This window comes from Lepisma saccharinum, chromosome 21, assembly GCF_977018435.1.
Source record: "Lepisma saccharinum chromosome 21, izLepSacc3.1, whole genome shotgun sequence".
Classification (NCBI taxonomy): Eukaryota; Metazoa; Arthropoda; class Insecta; order Zygentoma; family Lepismatidae; genus Lepisma; species Lepisma saccharinum.
Window position 1 is genome coordinate 21,460,867 of NC_139249.1, and position 22,612 is coordinate 21,483,478.

General features: G+C 40.5%; 1 long non-coding RNA gene across 1 annotated transcript in view; it reads left to right on the forward strand.

Moving 5' to 3' along the window:
* Window positions 1-22,254, forward strand: part of LOC146003894 (uncharacterized) — a 42,393-nt gene extending 20,139 nt beyond the window's left edge. The window contains exons 2-3 of the long non-coding RNA XR_014443866.1: window positions 15,823-15,972; window positions 22,137-22,254. This is a non-coding gene — a long non-coding RNA (uncharacterized LOC146003894). The remainder of the gene's footprint in view (window positions 1-15,822; window positions 15,973-22,136) is intronic.
* The last annotated feature ends 358 nt before the right edge of the window (window positions 22,255-22,612 follow it).

The following is a 22,612-nucleotide window of genomic DNA, read 5'->3' on the forward strand; positions in this document are numbered from 1 at the left end:
AAATTATAGGAAATTTAAGCAAAAAATTATAATTGTTGAGACTTGAGAGTTGTTTCCTTCATTTGATCTTAGGAAGAGGTTTTCTGAGACAGAGTGGGATTATTTTACACATAATGGGAAAGGGTGGTTGTTTAAAGGTAGATACGTATTTTGCACATTTTTTAAAAGTTAAGATAAAACGAGAATTTAGCCTTACTGTTATGAAAAGAAATAACGCAGTACGGGGAAATAATAACTTCACATTTTTCGCATCTGGTGGGATGCAACACAAGAGTATTGCAGGAAGTCTATGAACGAGGATGGAGAAGGATATGTGAAATTTGACTTACCTGCGGGTGAATTAGTTTATTCTAATATTCTTAAGGTTGATATATATATATATATATATATATATATATATATATATATATATATATATATATATATATATATATATATTAAGTCCACTTGATTCGCAAATAGGCTAAATCGCGAGCCGACCTACAGTTTAAAGTGCGATCCGATCCACCTTGTGCCTCCATTGAGTATCGACGCGAGGACCCTTCATTACAAGACATCGACGTTATTACTACGCCATCGGGGAGGCACCCAATTTACACAAATATGTTGATTCCAATAACACGTTATATGCATAATCTGATAATGATGCACTTTGGGTGCATCTAAACATATTTTTTTCAACTAATAGCATGTCTAAAAGAATCATTGAAGTTGGGATTTTTATAACTTCAGGAGGCACGGCTCTGTAAACGTGCGATATAAACTTAATGCAGGTTTGCCTTCCATACGTGATGGTTTTGTCACGTTTCTTCGCTTCGTAAAACATGCACTTTTGCAGGAAAGGCTTCTTGCATCCTCCTGGGGCCTTGCTCTAGCTAAACAAAAAATATATTTGTTTAGCATAATCGAATCGAGGGTTACATATTCCTGCCGAACTTACTAGAAAACAAGGATTCTATTGGGATCATACTGCTTTGAATGACAATATCAATGAAGTTTTATGTACGCTACTACTTATAATAATGGGCATAAAATATTAATCAGGAACTTTATTTTTCGTCAACTGGATGTAACATCTTTTTTTGTTATTCAGCAAATATTCAATTCATCACCTTTTTTGAGATTAATTTTCTTGCCAGGACAGCTGTTTTTATGCAGATTTTGACGATCTTAACTACACGTAAGCTACATATTAGCTAATATTCGTGCTGTTATATTACTATTCTTCTACCATCTTTGTAACATGTCATGCAATAACAATAATAGAATTGATTAATTTACATATTCAAGTGAATAGACCTATGAATTATATTAATGTATTAATTTAAACATTTGCTTAATTGTTGTCGTTAATGTTATTATTATCATTATTTCTGAAACACTTGACTCGGACACCCTCCCCCGACATATATTTCTAGATGCGTGCCTGCCGAAGGATAAATTAGATCAAGCGGTGGTGGTATCTGACTTAGAGGCTAAAGAGAAAACAAAGAAGTATGTGCGTCATAAGCTGAGCATAAGAAACAGCACAATATCACAAAGAAACACTTTTTGAAACTTATGTCATAGAAGATGTTTAACAATATTAAAAACAATAAATGCTTTCTATTTGTAATATACTAAGTATTGAAATTTTAAATAGTCTTTTGTGTTCGTACTACACATTTAGAAACTTTTTTGTTGCTCCCGACCGCCAAGCTTAGAATTTAAAGAAGAAATGTACATTTTCATAGTGCACGGAAGTTCGACATTCAGAAAGAAAGAAGGTCTATTGAAAAACATTTCAAGACTTCCAAAAGGTATAGCAGTAATGAAAAAGAGCACTCACTTATACCGTGTTTGTTACAACCTGTCCAGCTTCCCGCGGTAGCTGATCGCTGACTTTTCTAGCATAAACCAAGCGGTGTTGCTGCTGAAGACTGCCTGAACTCCGTGCTGGGGAAAGCCAAAGCCAGGCAGCAAATTAAAATACACAACGTGGCAACAACGTCTACGTAAGCTCCTCTCTTCTGGCTTCCATTCGCTCCTCGCTGCCCAGCAGACGACTTTTTCTCGTTTCTGATTGGCACCAAAACTGTCGAGCGATCGCTAGCGCGAAAAACGGGACAGGTTCTAACAAACTTGGTATAAATGTACGATGGATAGACAGTTGTATAGTTGTATAAAGCGAGAAAAACCACAAAGTAGATTTCATAAGATACCTAGCAATCAGTGACCAACAAACTGCATTTTTAATATTAATGTCCTCATGATTAACGAACCTTATTTATTCTCACCACGCAATGGGTAAAATATTTGGAGCTTTATCCCACTTTCCGGAAAAATATTTCGTGTTTCTGCTACTTTTGACTTTTGTTGGCATGATATCCCGGATCACTTTTACGAGACGAGACGGGACAAAACGAGACGGGACGAGACGAGACGAGACAGAACCCTTCGAGACGGGACACGAGACGGGACAAACGAATATATTCGAGACGAGAAAGCATTTTCACGAGACGGGACGGGACAGACCAAAGTCTCGTCTCGTCTCGTCTCGTGGGCAACACTAGTCACACTGCACTTCCTACGAACCGGGGCACCTGCCTGCAACTGAATTCTAACCTTGGTGGCGCGCAATGAATTTGATACGCGAGACAGCTCGCCTAAACAAACTCCAATTGCCCAATAAATAACGGTGGTGTGGGGTAACAATGCATTCTAAAATAGCTTCAAACAATGGTCAACACTTTTTTCGGTTGGTCTACACGTGTATCGCGACAGACCGAAAAGTTTCTCGCTAACCAACTTTTTCCTGTTTCGGTATGATGATTTTTACAAAATATCCAATGTATATATATATACGTATAACTATCCTCGTAAGCAAAATAATTCACCCAGGCGAAGAATATCATATCTACAAACACCCCAGATCCCATAGAAAAAAAAACTGCCGAATTTGTTCAAGCGGTTTGATATGTATGGCTTTGAAGTATTTACTACAAAAAAAAATTAAGCGTTTTGCAAAATTGAATAATTATGGAAATTTCAGATCACATTAATTTATGACAGGTTATATAATGCCGTCAGTAAATAGAACATAAAAAACTCTAGAGGATAATGATTTCACTTTTTGAAATTTATGACTTTTACATTTTGTAAATTTTGTAACATCTGGCAACGCAGCGGTGGTAGAGAAGGACAGAGCTATTGGCAAAACTCATGTATTAGAGAGAGAGGGAAGTACTCCATTTACTTCCATACTGACTTTTAAGGTTGAGACGCTCTATAGTATTTCATCGCTGATGAGTCTACAGAAAGGAAAAGAGGAGAGAGGAAACGAAAGGAGAAGAGGAAAAGTAGAGGAGAGAAGAAAGAGAAGATAGATGAGGAGAAGAGAAAGAGAAAACAAAAGTAGAAGAGAAATATAGAGGAGGGAAGAAAGAGAGGATAGACGAGGAGCGGAGAAGTAGTGAGAAGAAAGGAAGAAGATTCGAGGAGGGATGAGGAAAATGGAGCAAAGAAGAGAAGTGAGAAGAAAGGAAAAGTATTCGAAAAGGGATGAGGAAAATGGAGCAAAGAAGAGAAGAGAGGAGGAAAACAAGATGAGAGGAGGGGAAGGTAGAATAGAGTAAAAGAGAGAAAAAGAGAATAATGAAGAGAGGAGGAAAACAAGATGAGAGAATGGGGGGACGAGAGGAGGGGAAGGGAGAATAGAGTAAAAGAGAAAGAGAAGAAGATAATGAAGAGAAGAGAAAAGTGCAGTGGAGTCGAAAATCAAAGACAGGAAGAGTGGAGAAGAGTGGGACGAAGACAAGGGGAGAGAACAGGAGGAGAGGCGATATGAGATGGAAGCAGAGAGGAAAGAGGGCTGAGAATTATAACGAGAGGAGGAGAACAGAAGAGACTAGAGACGAGAGGAGAGAAGAGGTAGTTTATTTATTTATTTATTTGCCTTCTACAGAGAAACGATATCTCCAATTACAGAGGCATTAATATAACATAAATAATGTGAATATGAATATAAATGGGATTAAATAACATGCTTACATGTTACATAGTTATTAACTATAACATAAGTACACTTATATAACGTAGAGTAATGACGTGCTCGCACACACACACACACACCCACACCCACCCACACACACACACACATATATATATATACATACATACATACATACATATATATATATATATATATATATACACATACATATACATACATACACACATACATATACATACACACATACAAACATATACACAACACACAGTTGCAGAAAATATGGTCTCATTGTCAAGAATTGATGCATTGATCAAATTATCAACATTAAACATGCAATAACATTTTAAAAATGTATCACAGAATGTATTTGATCGGTGGGAAATTCGTTTCAGAGCAAGATAAAATCTTCCACGTAAGATTTTCGATTTTACCTGCGATTATACCATTAAAGACCTGAATGTAATTTTCATATTTATAAGAATTATTCCATTTTTCTCCACTTCTCAGTTCGTTGAAATGGAAATGTTATTCTTTCATGTTTCATCGTTAACTCCAAACACAACTTTTCACTCTTCTCCTCTTCTCTTCATTATTATTTTTTTCTCTCTTTTACTCTATTCTCCCATCCCTTCCTCTCGTCCCCTCCCCTCCTCTCTTATCTTCTTTGCTCCATTTTCCTCATATTTTTTTCGAATACTTTTCCTGTCTTCTCACTTCTCTTCTTTGCTCCATTTTCCTCATCTCTCCTCGAATCTTCTTCTCACTACTTCTCCGATCCTCGTCTATCCTCTCTTTCTTCTCTCCTCTACTTTTCCTCTTCTCCTTTTGCTTTCTCTTTCTCCTCTCCTCGTCTATCCTTTCTTACTTTTCTCCTCTACTTTTCCTCTTCTCCTTTCTGTCTCTTTCTCCTCTCCTTTGTCACCTTTCGTTTCCTCTTTCCTCTTTTCCTTTCTGTAGACTCATCAGCGATGAAATACTAGAAAACCTACTTTTTGTCTTTCAGAAAGAATTTTGTCATTTGCGATATAATAGTAATATTTTTAATAATTTTATACAATAATATTTGTTTTTTATTTATTTTCCGTATTTCATATATATCTATTGTGCATGTGGCAACCCTGAAATTGAGCCTAACTCTTCACGTAACCCACCAACGCCTTGTGCAAATTGGGTTGCCTAGTTTAAAATGTCGTTGTCATAAAACTTTTGAGAGACACTCTACATGTAACTCCGTGCCTCCTTTCCCATTTGACTTGAGTTGCGATTGTGCATGTTGGTCCTTGTCCTCCTGGTAGCAATCTCAGGGGGCGCGATGATATGTGGTTTTGTGTACGGACGCTTGACATATCTTGGGGTGGGGGGGGTACATATTTGTAGACTGCTAGGATATCTCCGAATCATGCTACAGTGTAGGAACATTTTTCCAGCTCCCACTGTTGTCTAGGATTACTACTGTAGGCGTTAGAGTCCTGTCTAATTCTGGTCATGTTCCACATTTGATTTCACGCCATTGTCAATTGGAGTTACGTAGAGACTCCAGATTTGCTGTATTATTGTTATTATGATAAGACCTTTCAAACGACATATTCTTCGACCCCCCTTCCTATTTGAAAAAATTGAGTCGACCCCTTTTTGGGGGCCCGGGCTAGAATGGTTGGCCTCAAAACGTTTCCCCCTGAACATCATGGAATACGTGTTTTGCCATTTCTTCCTAGTCGTTCTTACAATACTCAGGGTGGGGTGAGTCTTTATAAACACCCTGTATAAAAATCTTCATGCACTACAGAGTGTACATATTCCATGAATATGTTTATTCACCATACTTGGCATTGACGTTCGTGTATCTTTATCTGGATATGGAAGAAAGTGAACGGGAAGTATTATTGCTAATTTAAAATAGTCTGTTGTAAAGCACGGAGACGTTGAAAATCTAATAGCTTTCGGCATGAAGTTGATGACCGTAACGGACATATTTTTTTCTCTGTAATAATAATCCCACTATACTTTTAATAAATTGCTTAGAAAGATTACGATTTTTTAGTTTTTTTACAAGCAAATCTATAGGCACTGCATCATATGCACTAGAAAGATCCAGAAAAACAAGTATACAAAATTCACGACGAACAATTGACAACCATATATATGTCTAAAATAAGTGTAGTGAAAACATCTATTGTCCCCTTTCCTCTTCTGAATCCCATTTGATATTTTGGTGATATATTGTTATATTCAATCCACCACGTAATTCTATTAAGTATAAGATGTTCATACATTTTTGATACGCATGACGCTAGTGCTATTGGCCGATAATTTTTGGAAGATCCTGGTGTTTTTCCTGGTTTAAGGATGTTTTTAACTGTGTTGCAGTGAACAGGTGTACATCGTCAAAATAAATAGGTTGCTATGATAAAGAATGAACGCCCTCAAAACTTTGAATGTGCGTAATAATGATTGTTTGCCAGGCGGCGATTACTTCAAAAGATTATTAAGATGATAAGAAAAAGCACATGTTTGGACCAGTGAAGACAACAGAAGGGGGGGGGAGGGCGCCCCCAATCAGACACTTCAGCCCCCATCCGGCCTTCAACTGAAGTTAAATAAATATCGAATAATAAGAGAGTTCATTTGTAAGAGTATGACGATTTTCACCTTTCTTAAGTGGAGGATACTGCATGATATCACTTTTCCTGCTTATAATACCAACTTAACTAACAAATATTAATTTGTTTTAGTATATATATGTATGTATGTATGTATGTATGTATGTATGTTTCATACACTGAAATGAATGCAGTGTGTGGGGGACCTCGAATTTTGTACCCCCCCCAAGTGAAAAACGTTCCTGCGCCACTTGTAAGCGACCAAGCCGAGACGCCACTCAAATAGTTGCCATCTCGCCTTTGGAAGCCACAATATAGCCAGACCACGCCGAGTAAGAAGATTGCTGACATACAATAATTCTCACCAACGCGGCCGACTCAGTTTGCAGGGACCAAAACACAACAAAATCCCGCAGATCTCGGTGAAAGAATCGAGGGGCTCTTATGGAGAGACGTCGTATACACTATATACATTTTATTTACATTTATTTACATTGCTCGCTGCTCCTCTTTGGTACGGCGCACATATAGTTCTCCTCCGCTTACCTGCGGTGCCCGCTGGCGGGACTCTAACCTGGTATACCGGAAAAGTTCCCCGTACACTTCCGTACGGTAACCGGGACGCGAACCCGTCACACTGGTTTTGTCCACAATCGCAACTCGTAGTTCACCGCACTGCTGCGCCCGCGTTTAGACTAATCGCAGAACGTGTCATTTGAGTGACACTTCAAATGCACATTGAGTCCCTCCGGGCAACTCGAATATCACTCAGCCGACGTAACAATATTCCAAACACATTGTCTCTTGCGGGAAACTTAGATCACACTCCGCATCCCTTAGCGTACGAGTACTGCTGCACTGAACTAATGCACTGCGAACTGTTATGCACGAAGTCTTGTAAAGCACATCCAATGAACTTTCGCCCCCGAACTCTTCCACTGAACTTTTCTCTACCAACACTTGTCCAGAACTGTCCTCTACCAACACTTGTCCAATACTGTCCTGTTCTTTATTGTCCCCAAAACTGTTGTTCTCTCCTCTCGTGGGTTTCCATTCTTCCTAAAACTTCCACATAAAGGGGCAAGTTCTGATTGGCCCTTTCCTTTTGAACCACGGGGTCATGTAGGCCAAGGTTCAAGAAACTGTCGGCTACCGACATACCCAACCTGATGAACGTTATCTCAGAAGAGGGATCTATTTTGGCTGAAAAACAGCAAGCGGCTGTCGCCAAGCATGGTAGGTGGTGGTGAAAGTTTGGGCCGGAATAGCCACTACTATTGTTCTGAAAAGGTGGGAGATGACGGGCAGAAGATTCACCCTTTTGGAAGGAAGATGTGGAATTTAGGTCAGAGCTGGGAGACAAGAATCTGCTTAGTTCCCACGAGAAGTAGTTTCCTTAAACGGGGATATGAGCAATATGCATCTTAAATAAATAATATGAAGATGCATATACCTATACTTAACATAATTAGTAATAATATATATTAATGGTAATATGTACGGTTACACTGCCCCTCCTGGGAAGTTATGAGGAGTTTAATCGACGATATAATTTCCCAAACAAATCAATATTACATTAAAATATAAAATATTATGAAACGGACATATTAAAAAGTGGTTATTATATAATTGTTCACAAATCTTACGACTGAGTACATGTAAAGATCACAAATGCACATATCACAAACATTACGTTATTAAAATATCTAAACGATGGATAATATATATATAGGCCTATATATAAATGATAATTGTATATTCTGAAATTAAATTATGACTACAACATTACACAAACTGAGAAACATCTTTGCAATATAAATATAAACAAAAGGTCATTCACTTTCTTGTGTTTATTTACATTTCTTGAGGAAGTCCCTTTAAACTTTCTCCTGTCGGGTGTCCTCGTCAGGCGACTGGAGCGGCCTACGGTACCCTTTCAGATTCGCGACATTCCACGTACCTGCTTCAAGACCCTCAGGCAACGTTTTCAACCGATAGGCGTTTTCGGCGACCTTGCACTCAATTTCATAGGGTCCCTTGAAAATAAGGAAAAAGCTTTGCTGTTGTGCGGTCAAGCGCACTGCTCTTAGACTTGACTCTCACTAACACTAGATCTCCTTCCTTGAAAGTCACTTCATGCGCTCTTTTATCAGCCTGCGCTTTGCGTTTCTTCGCACTCTTTTGCATGTTTTCCTTAGCCATAGAGATCATGTACTCTCTGTCACGACAAGTGTCAGGAGCATTAGATAGCCCAAGCATTCGCGCTATTTCGCGATGAGGGGACCTGCCTGTATGGATCTCCTATGGACTGAATTTCAAGCTTGAATGTGTCGTCATGTTCCAGCACCACGCTGCTGTAGGCACGACTTGTGGCCATAACGTGTGCTTTTCGTGGCAAAAAATGCGCAGAATCCTTTTGATTTCTCGGTGCACACGTTCAACTGGGTTTCCTGCTGGATAATAAAGAGAGCTATGCTTCACGTGAACACCGTATTCTTCCATTGCTCCCACGAATCTTCTATTGGTGAAAGTGGTGGCATTATCGCACAGAATATTCTCGAACTGTTGCACTTTCACTCGATAGTCGGTCAGCAGCTTGTCCAAGATGGCTGCTGTGGTCGCACGCCATAAGCAGTACAGCACAAGGAACTTCGAAAAGCAGTCAAGAACTGTCAACATGTAGCACACGCCTCCTCTACCTCTCGGTAATGGTCCAACTATATCAATAGCCAATAATTGACCCTTGTTTTCCGGGAGAATAGGGTGTAGTGGTCCTTGCGCGCGCCGTGTAGGAACTTTCGCTTTCTGGCATATGTCGCATGTGGCAAGTGTCTGTCGAACATTCCTGGCTATGTTCCTCCATGTAAATAACTCAGATATTCCAGCATACGTTTTCTCGTAACCGAAATGGCCAAATCTGGTGTGATAGTACCAAATAAGTTTTTCCTCGTTCCTTTCGGAACAACTATTCGCCATTCCTCTGTGTTTTGTCTTATCCTTTTGTAAAGAACGCCTTTCTCAATTTTGTAATTATCTTGAGTCTTCGGATCATCCTCTTGCAACTTTTTCATGATATTCGCAAGCTCTTCATCTTGCTTTTGCAGCTTCTCGAGATCCTTTATGTCCTTGAAAACGCGTTCATCCACTTCAAGTGATAAAGCAGCCAGCATCTCCGCTGAATCATTAACATCATACTCGTCACATATCTCATTATCTTCATTGAGAGGCTGGCGGGACAGCAAATTGGCCATGACATTATCCTTTCCTGGCTTGTAGCCGATTTCGAAGTCAAATCCCTGCAGAAATAACATCCAGGACTCTAATCGACGATTGGTTATTCTGCATCGCAAGAGAAAAGATAATGCACGGTGACCAGTCCATATGTAAAAGTGGTTACCTTCTAGTAAATATCTGAACTTCTTTATCATGTACACTACACACAACATTTCTCTCTCACACACTGCGTACGAGCGTTCAGTAGGCGTCAACGTGCGTGACGCAAAAGCGATGACTCGTGGCTCATTGTCATCTGTTAACTGATAAATGGCCCCTCCTAGTCCAATCCCGCTACTATCACAATCGACATGGACAGGTCTCTCTGGTAAGGGATGATATAACACTACATCTTTCAAGAATGCAGATTTCACACGCTGAAAAGCTTCCTCTTCAACCGACGTCCATTTCCACTTTGTGTTCTTGCGCAATAGGTCGTACAGCGGTCCAGCCAGTGTTGCAAACTTCGGTGCGTGAGCACGGTAGAACGAGCACATTCCCAAGAAGCGTTTCACTTGACGCACGTTACGTGGCGCAGGCAGTTTCTCCAAGGCGGCCAGTTTATCTGGATCAGGTTTGATGCCGTCTTGTGACAAAATGAAGCCAAGAAAGTTTATTTCCTGTTTCCCAAATGAACATTTGCGCAATTTCACTGTAAATCCAGCTTGCAGTAATCTCTGGAACACTCTTTCCATTCTTAATAACATTCCTTCGAATGTACCGTCTCCAAAAAGAATATCGTCACAGTAATAGGCTGTAAATGAAAGTACTTCTTCTCCGAGCGTCTTTTCAATACAACGTTGGCACGCTGCAGGCGAATTTTTCAGACCAAATGGCACCCTTGTGAACACATACATTTTTCCGTTGTACAAGAAAGCTACATACTTTTGACTATCTGGGTGAAGATTGATACTCCAGAAGCACTGACTGAAATCCAGTGACGTAAGATATTTTACACCTTCAAATCTACGTAACACCTCTTCTATATTAAGCACTCTCTCGCTGTCTTTCTCGGTCAACAGGTTCAGTTTTCTTAGATCCGCACAAATGCGTAATTTCAAGTCTTTCTTCTTTACAACAAGGAGTGGACTAATATATTCGCTACATCCTCTTTTTATCACTCCGAGTTCAAGCATCCTCGCGATCTCTTCATCAACGACCCTCCTGTACTGAAAAGGAATGTAATTCATTCTTGACGAAAAAGGCTTATCCTGTTTCATTTTTATTTTGTGTACGTAATTATTTACGTTTCCTGGTGCATCCGAAAATAATATTTGGTATTTTATCAAAAGCTCAAACAACTTTCGCGCGTTTGTTTCCCTACGCATTCGCGGATATCGGCAACACTGTATCCACCCTCCAGATTTGCCGTTACTTTCTCCAAAGGGCTGTTCGAGATAGCGAAGATCTGATTCACTTTCTCTTTCTCGGTGCTCGACCCCTGGGGGGACACAACCCTCACGACTTCTGTGTCGGAGTTATCAAGCGTGGTCAGAAATGACAGACTGTGCGATTCTGTTTCAACCCTGGAGTGAAAATTAACGGTAACAGCGTCTTCTTCTGTTTGACACGTCATGGTTTGCGACGAGAAATCCAATTGCCCCTGATATTGAAATAGAAAATCACAACCCAAAAGTAGTTGGTGACGTAACCCGTTCACGACGAGAGCTGGACACAAAACAGTTCTTTCTTGGATCTTTATTGTCAGAAGTGCCTGATGTTTCACTTTTGAATCTTTCGACGGCGTGGCAGAACGTACAACAACGTTAGAGACTTTCACGAACGGCAATTCGGGATCTCTTTGCAAGAGATATTCGAAGAATTCTTGGCTGAGAACGTTAGCGGTGCTTCCCGAGTCTATGAGAACTTTATAAGGAGAACCATGGATGCTCACAACAATCTCGGGCAAGATTTTCTTCTGCTTCTTTGCAGGCGCGCCGTCCTCTTCAGGTTCATTGACCTCAACGCTGAGTGCCTTTTCGCACTGCTCGGGACGAGAAATCGCGTTATTTTGCTCCGGAGGGGGCTCGATCACTTCCTTTACGATCGTCTCCCCACTCTCCTCCTCTTCTGGCAAAACTTCGTTCTCTTGCTCTTGCCTATCACTTACTTCGTTCTCTTCGTTCTCTTGTAGCCTTGAGCCGTCCTTCTGTCCATCTGTGTTGCGTTCATCTTCCACACGCCGGTCACAAGAAAAGGATGTTCTCTTTCGTCCATTTCCGCTCGCTTCTGCGGGTGTGCAACTGGGGATGTCCGTCACTTCCGGTGGCCCTCTATACGTCACTTCCGGTATATTTTCTGAATATGTTGCTTCATGGGTGTTGTCACTCAAGTTACTGGGGCCTTGTAGCCTGAGTGAATTTAGTTTTCTGGCTCTTCATTTTGATGTGTGTCGCCTCTTACAGGGCGATTGTAGGGGCGTCGGCCATCTTGATTTGGTGCGCCTCTGTTGCTGTGGTTATATCTGTTCGCCAATCTGCTAAAATTTCCCTCGTGGGTCCCTCTTTCAGCGGCCCCTCCAGCTTCGACAAGCCCCGGCGAGGAATTCGGGCGTGACGAAAAATGATCTCTCCTGTTTCTCCGTCCTCGGGCTGGTCCACGGAAAGGTGCGGGATAGCGTAGTGGTCGCTCCTCCGTCGCGGTGGCCATGTTCGTGACGTGTCTCCCGCCTTGTCTTGCGTCCGTCTGCGATATTCTGCAGCGATCTATTTCGGTGAGGTTTCTCAGGACTGAAAGCAGTTCTTGGATGGAAGCTGGCTTCGCCGCTATTAACGTCCGCTGGACAAAAGAATTGTACTGTTTCCATATCACAGCAACCAACTCCTCATCCGAAAGATGAATCTGGTCCAGCGCATGCTCACTGTACGAAAGCTTTGTCGTTGAGTCGTACCGAGATGTGTAGATCGACCGCTTTAGCTCCACCATCTTCTGGTTATCAGAATATTCATTCATGAGCGCAGTTTTAAAGTCACTGAAATTACGAATGTTCGCCTCAATTCTTTCAAACCACCACAAGGCTCTTGCTTTTAGCGTAGTACGCGCCACTTGCACTTGTAGATGTGCCGGAACGCCTAGCAGAAGAAGGTAATCGTCAAGGGCTTTGAGGTAGCCGTGTACCGCCAGAACACCTTGGCTTCCGTCGAACGATGGAGCCGTCAAGCCTGGGAGATTCCTGCATGCTTGAGGCTGCGTTGCCATATTTACGGTGGAACTTTCTTGCTCGTTGGAGGGGGCGTGGTCGGACGATCGGTCAGCGGTTACATTTTCTGACGTCGTTGCTTCTTGCGAAAGGCGCTGTATTGATGAATTTACGTCTCTTCTCCAAGACATCATGTCAGTTTCCAGGCGTCTCATCTTCATATTCAGGCGATTTTCTGTCGCCTCACACTGTTCTGCCATTTGTCCTTGGATACGAGTGGTAATATCGTCAGCCACGGTGCTCGAGATGGTGCGAACTTCCTCCGTTAGGGCCTGCAATTGTGTTTCGGATGTAGTCGTACGCTGTTCTACGTCTTCCATTTTCTTCTGTAGATCGGTGACATCTTTCTCTGAATCCTTTGATCTGGATAGCAACATGTCGAATCGCTCCGCCTGCTTCTGTTGTTCGGCAGTGCACCTGTCTATCCGCTCACACATGTCGGCGCGATTGACTTCCATGCTGGTTCGAAGCTCCGTTATTTGCTGTTGCACATGCTGGGACTGTGCTGCTATTTGCTCCATGATGTTATTATTCTGCGTTGCTATTAGTTGCGTTAATTGTGCGAAGTACTGTTGAAATCCGTCCGGATTTCTATTAACTTGGCCCTCCAACATGGCGGAAAACTCCTGGCTGTCCGTGGATGTGGACACGCTTCGTAGCACTCCATTCTCTGGCGATGACACAGCTTCACTCACACGTCTGGGTTAAAAGCATTTTCCATTATGCCTTCGTTATTCATATTTGAAGTTATCGATGAAATATTTGCTTGTGAACGAGTTAAAACCATTTAGAATTCACTTCACACGCGTCAGCACAAATAAACACACAACATATATGCACAACCAAGACAATAAACATGCACTAATAATAACATATGTCATAATAAAAACTAAAAACGAAACCTGAAACAAAGTGAATTAATTACACATATAACACAACAGCGAACAAATAGTGCATAAACTAAGAAACTTTGGGGGGGGGGGAGAATGTGATCCCTCTTAAAATCTGCTGAAAATTACATAAACATGTCATAACCATTTCCCTTGAAGGAGCAGTAACAGTTTCGACGCACCTACGTATCCTAAATTTCTGATTTGGCATGAAAGCCGTGAGCCGCAAATACAGAGCATAACAAAGTGAAAAGTTTTGAATTGAGCAAAATTGTGGGAAGTGAGCAGATTAATGCCTCCTTTACCATTCCTATGAAGTGTATACTGAACAGTCATTAATGAGATTTTTCGAAAAGATAGAAATAAATTTGGAAATTTTTGAGCATGAGATATTGACCTTCAGGGCGTAAAGAATAACGAGCCCCAGGTTGGGTAAGCCAATTTGTAAGCGACCAAGCCGAGACGCCACTCAAATAGTTGCCATCTCGCCTTTGGAAGCCACAATATAGCCAGACCACGCCGAGTGAGAAGATTGCTGACATACAATAATTCTCACCAACGCGGCCGACTCAGTTTGCAGGGACCAAAACACAACAAAATCCCGCAGATCTCGGTGAAAGAATCGAGGGGCTCTTATGGAGAGACGTCGTATACACTATATACATTTTATTTACATTTATTTACATTGCTCGCTGCTCCTCTTTGGTACGGCGCACATATAGTTCTCCTCCGCTTACCTGCGGTGCCCGCTGGCGGGACTCTAACCTGGTATACCGGAAAAGTTCCCCGCACACTTCCGTACGGTAACCGGGACGCGAACCCGTCACACTGGTTTTGTCCACAATCGCAACTCGTAGTTCACCGCACTGCTGCGCCCGCGTTTAGACTAATCGCAGAACGTTTCATTTGAGTGACACTTCAAATGCACATTGAGTCCCTCCGGGCAACTCGAATATCACTCAGCCGACGTAACAATATTCCAAACACATTGTCTCTTGCGGGAAACTTAGATCACACTCCGCATCCCTTAGCGTACGAGTACTGCTGCACTGAACTAATGCACTGCGAACTGTTATGCACGAAGTCTTGTAAAGCACATCCAATGAACTTTCGCCCCCGAACTCTTCCACTGAACTTTTCTCTACCAACACTTGTCCAGAACTGTCCTCTACCAACACTTGTCCAATACTGTCCTGTTCTTTATTGTCCCCAAAACTGTTGTTCTCTCCTCTCGCGGGTTTCCATTCTTCCTAAAACTTCCACATAAAGGGGCAAGTTCTGATTGGCCCTTTCCTTTTGAACCACGGGGTCATGTAGGCCAAGGTTCAAGAAACTGTCGGCTACCGACATACCCAACCTGATGAACGTTATCTCAGAAGAGGGATCTATTTTGGCTGAAAAACAGCAAGCGGCTGTCGCCAAGCATGGTAGGTGGTGGTGAAAGTTTGGGCCGGAATAGCCACTACTATTGTTCTGAAAAGGTGGGAGATGACGGGCAGAAGATTCACCCTTTTGGAAGGAAGATGTGGAATTTAGGTCAGAGCTGGGAGACAAGAATCTGCTTAGTTCCCACGAGAAGTAGTTTCCTTAAACGGGGATATGAGCAATATGCATCTTAAATAAATAATATGAAGATGCATATACCTATACTTGACATAATTAGTAATAATATATATTAATGGTAATATGTACGGTTACACACTGATCACTTGGATCACACTTGAAATCGCAGGTTCAATCCTGATAGTTGATGTAAACACACATACATTGATATGATTCTTTAATATCTAAGTATAAATGTTGTACTTTTGTGATACATGCTCATGTGAATAATTGCAGTGCAGCATGTACATTAATTTCTTTTTACAGGCAACGTATATAAACGATGTCTGGACCAAAGAACCAAAACCCACCAGACCTGATACAGATTGATCATGACCAGATATGGGGAGATTTAGAAGAAGGAATAAGAAAAGTGTACAATCAGCATTCTGTGTCCAAACTCCGCTTCATGCAATTGTATCCTTAATTTGAACATTTATACCTTACAGTATAAATAGGCTGTAACATTCTGAATGATTCTGCCATTCTGTTATTGATAGGGAACAGATTTATATGAACTATAACTTTAAAAAAAAGTTTCCTATAAATTGTGTATTATGTTCTATATATGCTTTATGACAGCACCAACACACCCTCTTTCCTAGAGCATGCCACTACCCACATAATTCCAAGATTTGAAGAAATTCCTGTGTATAGAAATAGTTCCTCCTTAGGGCAGAAAAGTATCCATAGCTTTGAAAATGCTGTGCTTTGTGTTTACGGCATTGGTGAAAGGAGCCATGCCATTCATGGTGGCTGGTACAGATGCCGAATTGTGGTGTTTGTGTGTGAAAGAATCCATAAAGATCAATGGTTGTTCCTAAATGTGGTGTCATGTGCATAATGGATGGCGAGAAGTTGATGTGCCTTAAAGAGGCTCGATGGTGCATTGTGTTTTAATTACCAGTGACAATAATAGGTCATGTGCATGTAATACGAGTATCCATATGAGGTGCAATAAATTACTCTGAATACCTAACACATTAAAGTTCTCTTCACTCTTTTGCTATTGCAAATGCCTATCATCTGTCCACAGCATGAATGAAGTGAATGTAAATAAATGCACATGACTTTAGAGAAATTCTATTGGTTAATTCCAATGACAGGTGTTCCAAAGCATAAGAATATAGAGTTTGGCAAAGGAATACCAATTACATAACTAGAGCCCGGAAGTTTGGCATAATGCCTCTTTTTATCTACTGCATATATTGATAAAATTTTTCCGGATATACGTTTCTTATGTTGTTTCAAATGTTTTGGAAGCCTTTTCATTTTGCCTATTTTGCCTATTTGGGACCCCCACTGCATATTTTTAATTATAATGCCTTTTTTTTTTTTTTTTTTTTTTGCCTTTTTCAATGAAATTTGACATTTTTTTAACAAAAATGTGTATATAAATTATTTTTCTCCCAAAAAACGTTGTTGGCATTTATTTTTCTTCCGTTTATTATGTGAATAATTTTCGCCTTATTTAAGTAATATTGAACTCACACATGTTTCAACATTGCTGAAGGAGAAAAGTGTGAGAAAAAAGTATTTCATGCTGAGTCAGGATATTGCCTTTCGGTTAACATTTCTTGTGCATGATTGACTGCTGAAGTGGACAGGTTGATTTCGAACACAAAGAAAATATTTCTGAAATCTCCCTCTCGAACCCGAAAATTTCAGGAAGTTGGGATTGAGCTTAGTTTACCTCAGCAACCAGTCTTGACGAGATAGGGAACCTGGATATCAGCAGCTATATATTATACTAACAACCTTCAAAAAATCAGTGAGGTGATCGATGCTCTTCCAGAAAATGAAGCGGCTTCAATTCGTGAAGTGAAAAAACTCCTGTGCTATTCAAGTTTACTTTTGCACATTGTGGTGCATTGCCAGAGACAATTACAATTATAGCATCCATGAAAATCTTCGAGGAATCTATGCAGCAGATGATGGAAGTGCCAGGAGAAAAGGGGTGAGCTGTTGCGGAAAAGTGCTAACGGGTAGTGAGTGCAAATGAGGACTTGAAACAATTGAAAACAATTTGTGATATTGTAAAAGGTGAAAATGCTGTTACCAAAATGAGTCCAGCTATATTAGCTTGTTATATGTATGCTCCAATAACTTCTGTCGAAGTAGAAAGATCATTTTGTATTATGAAAAACATTCTCTTTGACACGACTATCAATGAATGTTGAGAACTTAAAAAAAAAATCCTTGTAGTTATGTGCAATCAAGACGGAGAAAATTGAAATGCTCTTCCCAATTTAGATTTTAACATTTTGCCAGAAATTATAGATAAAAGTAAGCGACTTCTAAATGTGCCTTTTTTCGGTTTATTTTGCCTTTTTTTCATTTTTAGAGCCTATTTACCACATTATAAATGCCATTTTGCCTGCCTATTTTAACGAAAATAAATGCCTGAACTTCCGGGCTCTATACATAACTTTCTGTACTGAAGCCAAAGGGAAGGGTCATATTTCATCTACCTTATCTAGAAATGAACCAACTGAAGATTTTAATGATTCAAGTCATTGTTTCACAAGTCATCTGTTGATATGTACAGGTATCAATTTAATGGAAACACTTGGAGGTGGAAACACGTCGGTTGTCTGGGTTGGCAACGATCAGGCGGCGACTGCAGCGCCAGGCTGTTGGTTGTGGTGTGGTAGGGCAACCTCCGTACTACATGAGAAGCAGTATAACCACAGTGTGCAGTGAACTGAACTGACGGTGATAGTGGAAAATGGGCGACCTGTCTGATTTCCAAAGAGGGCAAATTGTTGGCACTTGATTATGTGGTGCGAGCATGACGAAAGTGGCAAGTGTGTTGGATGTGTCGCGAGGGACAGTGTTCAAGGTGATGACAGCTTGCACAACTCTCGGCAAAACTACATCAGCAAAGAGGAAGAGTGGTCAGAAGAAAACACTGAGTGACAGGTCCCGCCGAGCATTAAAGCGGATTGTCACCACAAACTGTTGTGTGACTGCAGTGCAAGTGACGGAGGAACTCAATCAGCACCTCCCACAGCCTGTGTCGACAATCACAGTCCGCTGCATGTTACAGACATGGACATATGGGGTCGGCTTGCATGAGCAAAACCAGTGATAAGGGACCATAATGCTTTAGCTCGATGCAAATGGTGTCGCGAACATGCAACATGGACCGCTGATGACTGGAAACGTGTGATATGGTCGGATGAGTCAGCGTTCACCTTATTTCAAACCACAGGCCATGTTGATGTCTGGTGGATGCCCAAAGAAGCGTACGATCCTCAGTGTCTCCTCCCAACCGTGAGACATGGTGGCGGCTCTGTGATGCTGTGGATCCTGGTTTCCAGTGGATCCTGTGCTGACGCTAACCGGTCCCATCACTGCCCGTGATTACGTCACCATTTTAGGCACCACGTGCATCCGATGGTCCAAATGTGGTTTCCAGGCAATGACGCCATATTCCAGGATGATAATGCGCCCATTCACACAGCTGGAGCTGAGGCGTGGTTTGAGGAACATCAGGAGGAAGTTGAACACCTCCCCTGGCCTACACAATCCCCGGACCTGAACATCTGTGGTCCATTTTGGAGACACAAATCCAGTGCAGATGTTCTCCTCCATCCTCTCTCATGGAACTGAGTGCTGCACTGCACGAGGAATGGTGTAATATTCCACTTGCTACTATTCACGACCTCTGTGACTCCATTCCACATGGCATCAGAGCTGTTCTGAGGGCGAAAGGTGGTCCATTGCCATATTAATCTGGTAAGTTGCACTTTTTTCAGGTGTTTCCATTAAATTGATAAGTATGTGTGTATAAATAAATTTACTTGTTCTTACAAACAACATCAGTTGTTCTCTCCCTCTCTCTCTCTCTCTCTCCCTCCCTCCAAACAAGTGCAGGCATGTGGAAAACCTGACCAGATTTACATGTCGACAGCTAATCAGTAAATAATGCCACCTTACTGCTGTCACTAGGACCTGGACTTGTGACTCATTCCTTTCAGGTGTCACTGGATCTTTGCAACCGTAGTTTCGAGAAGGGGGTACCCCCCCATCCCCTAAGATATCTGGAAAGACAACATAAAATTTCAATGGTGAAATTCTAGCGTAAGAACATGGTGTGGTGAAAGACAGCAGATCAAGTATCTATGCAAATTATCGTAGTGCTGGAGATTCTTTACGAGAATTCTCTGAGCTGGGGGAAAGCATTACTCCACGTTACCCCACTTCAAGCCATACTGCCCACCCCGAGAAAAAAATCTTGAGGGCAGTTTTATCTACGTTCAAGGGCGAAGGGGAATCAGAAATGTATACTTATTCAACTTGTCTTTCGTGTGACTGCTGGTATTGGCCAATGATGACTATTTATTTCCACCGAAAGCCACCCCTCGTGTCGGAGTGCTTAGCACATCATGCTACGATGGCAGGGTTCGAATCCCGGCGTGACCATGGATGTTTGGGAGTGTCCATCAATTTCATCACATCATCACTCATCCCCATCTTCGCAAATTAGCCAAAAGTGGCACAAAAAGCGAAGTAAAATAAAGCAAATCAATCAATCAATAATTTCCGCCGAGATTAGATTGGGAACATACGGCTTTGAATGACAGTACTAAGGAAGATAAGCTAATCGGGACTGGACCTACATTTTAGTGAGACCCGAACCACTATATGCCTCCACTGAGTATCGAACACACGATTTATTGATTATAAGGCGACAGCGACACCATCGGAGAGGCCCCTCTAAAGATTTATGTACACCACTACTTACAATAATGTACATAAAATATTTATCAGGAACTTTACTTTTCATCAAATAGACATACCACCATTCTTTTTGTTATTCAATAAATATTTAATTTTTTACTTCTTTGACATAAATTTCCTTGCCATGACTGTTGTTTTTACACAAATTTTAGCTGTCTTAACTATACGTAAGCTAGATGATGCATATTTGCTGTTTTATCTCTGATTTTATAGTGTCTTTTTACTATTTATATAATAACAATATTTTTTAGTCAAGATAGAAAGAACAAAATAGTTTAACATTGTCTTTCCTCCGTTTCTTATGTGGTTACATATAACAATACTCCATATGCATCAGAGAAATTAAATACTAATTAATTAATTTTCATATTATTACAAATAATTATATTAACGTATTAAATAGAAACAATTTTATTATCATATTTCTGAGACACTCGGGTCGAACTGGCATCCCAAATTATATATTTCTAAATACGTGCCTAGTGGCGTGACGAGTTAGTATGACTCGGTAACTAGCCTTCTTATTTTCTACTGGAATTATACAAGTATCAGCATCGGCATCTGTGGGTATCGGTCATGGTATCAGCATCGACAAATGGTGGTATGGGCTCAGCTCTACTCTTGATGCAAAGAACAACAAAGAAATGGAAAAGGGAAATTTGAAATGCACACTTGCCTAAAAATTACTTCCAATATATGCAATAATATGCACGTTTTGCTAAATATGCATTTATGTACTTCATAAAACTTTTCCAGAGTATTCACAATCAAGTGAAGTGAATTAATCAGGTGCAAGAATATGAAATGTCTCCAGGAAAAAAATATGCAAAAGTCCACCTAGTTATTATTTTTATAAAGTTGCAATTTTTTTCCCTACCAGAGTGTCTACCAGTCAAGGAAATGTCTAGAAATTATGCTTGTGGTCAAGAATTTATATTTTTTACAGTATAGTGAATTTACATTGTTATATACCTTTACTGGGATTTGATAAAAGTGAATATTTGGAAATATGAAATTGTATTTAGTTGTGGTTAGGATTTGTTCACTTAAGAATTACAATCTTGTATGCGTGAAGTTTTGTAAAAATATTAAATAAAGTAATGTAGCAATTCCCCATCCAGGATGAAGTCTGAAGCATTAATTTTTACATGCATTAATAATAAAAGCAAGTTTAAATCTCTTGTTAAAGTGCCGGACTCTGTGGCTGAGTGGTTAGCACATTGTGCTGCAACGCCAAGGGTTTGAATCCTGCTCGGGCATGTTTTTTTGTGAATTACCATTCATCAATTTCATCACTCATCCCCATCTTCGCCAAGAGGCACAAAACGCGAAGTAGTATAAAATAAATCAAAATAAAAAAATCTTGTTAAAGTACAGCTTCAGTTTTCATCTTAACAGGCCTTGTGGCAGGGGACTGACTATTGTTGAATACAAATATCTACTTTCTTAATTTCCAATTATACCCATGTAGGGGGCAATTACATAATTGTTAAGAAAGAGGGGGGGAAAGGAAAGAAAAAAATAAGAATTTGTGATTTGTTATTTTGGAATACAACCTACCCGAATGGAAAACCCATTTCAGTTACTTTGCTACAAACATTAATTAATGCATGGTACAATGGAACATTTACAATATTATCTTGCTGTTGGGAAATTTATATACTCGTATGAGTCCAATATATATGTATGTATTTAAAAGAGTAAGTACATTGTTACTGTGATTGTAGATGCCTTTTTTCATGGTAAGTTTTCTCTCAACACATCATGCCCATGTATGCATAAAATTATTACATGCCCAAGTGAACATAGTGTTTGTTGCCTTAACACAATTTTAGCCATGTATTCAACTACTGCCAACCAGCAACTAGGACATCATCTGCAAAGTCACAGAAGGGCCAGACATGTGGTGATGCACGCTTTATGAGTCGTGAGCAGTACATGAAACTAGGGGATTTTCAGAGAAACTATGTGAGTAATTTATGTAAGGTATGTATTTTTCTGCTATTTTTTAATGTATATTTTTATGAGCATTTATTGCATATTGTGTGTGTGTGTGTGTGGGGGGGTGACATTCATTATTGGTGGTTATATTGCTCGTGTCAGTTGTTACACATACTGACCAATGGTCAATAAGAACCTTCTAAGCCGAGCGTAAGTAAAATCTGTATTTTATCTTTAATAATTATTAGGGATGGGCCGATAAGAAATTTTGACTGATTACTGATAAAGTTACCGATTACACTGAGGAACAATGAAATTTGCCGCAACCGGAAAACAACCTATTTCTATGTTTTTTGACTTGCTGAACACG